Source organism: Trypanosoma conorhini (genome assembly GCF_003719485.1).
Source record: "Trypanosoma conorhini strain 025E chromosome Unknown Tco_14.4_contig_01477, whole genome shotgun sequence".
Lineage (NCBI taxonomy): Eukaryota > Euglenozoa > Kinetoplastea > Trypanosomatida > Trypanosomatidae > Trypanosoma > Trypanosoma conorhini.
The window spans coordinates 1,794-2,663 of record NW_021705461.1 but is presented as its reverse complement, the minus strand read 5'-3'; the positions used below and the strand labels follow the sequence as shown (position 1 = coordinate 2,663).

Genomic DNA, 870 nt, shown 5'->3' with positions numbered 1-870 from the left:
AAAACCTCCTCGCGGTGGCTCCCCTTGTGTGAGTGGCGCCTGCGAAGTGTACAAATCCGCTGAGGCTGGAGGTAAAAAACTGGTGTGCAAGCGGCGAGCCGATTACTGGTGTCTGAGGCACCTCACTGAAGTGTGAGCGAAAAGGGGACGGCGTCCAGAGCGCCCCCACCACTGCAGACATCGCGGGAAAACAGGTGTTCCCCCCTCACCGCGCCGGTGTCTTCAAGGAAAAGGGAAACATGGACAAAGAAAGGGCTCGGCTGCATCTTTGGGTTTACCGACAATGCCCGTGTGCATGAAGTTGGGCCGATGTCAGGTGAGGAGGAGGACGCTGCAGCGGGTTCCCTGCTGTACAAAAGCGACACGGAGGAGTTGGTTGCACTGTAAGCGAAGAAGACTGGAAGTTCATACGGCCTTGTCGCTGTGAGCCTGACTCAGCAGCTGGAGCAGATAAAGTCCGTGGTGGGGGCGTTGGGCTGCATTCGACGCCGCCTTGACAGTAAACTGTGTGTGTAAATGTCCTATTCCCTCACTGAGGGCTTCTTGGTATAGTGTCCAACACGTTGGATCAGACTGTGTGGGGGGACGAGTACCTCTGCGTGAACACAACCGCAACGAATGGGGCAGTGGCAGACACACCGGGGAGGCCTGTGACGCTCCGAGGCGATGGAGCAGGAGCAGAGTGGCCCGTGGGGGAACTGGGGCAGAACCAGCCGTACTACTCTGCGAACAAAAAGTTCGCTCTCGTGGCGACGGCGACCATCCACGCGGTGCCGGAGAAGGACGAAAATCCTTTAGCTGGGCGTGAGGATGAATTACGCAGCCAACACTGTGTTCTTTGGTCTCTCTTACGCGAAGCAGAGGAAGTGG

The 870-nt window shown here is 57.6% G+C and overlaps 1 pseudogene; it reads left to right on the top strand.

Moving 5' to 3' along the window:
• Window positions 1–19: 19 nt before the first annotated feature.
• Tco025E_10118 (hypothetical protein) lies at window positions 20–870 on the top strand (annotated as a pseudogene).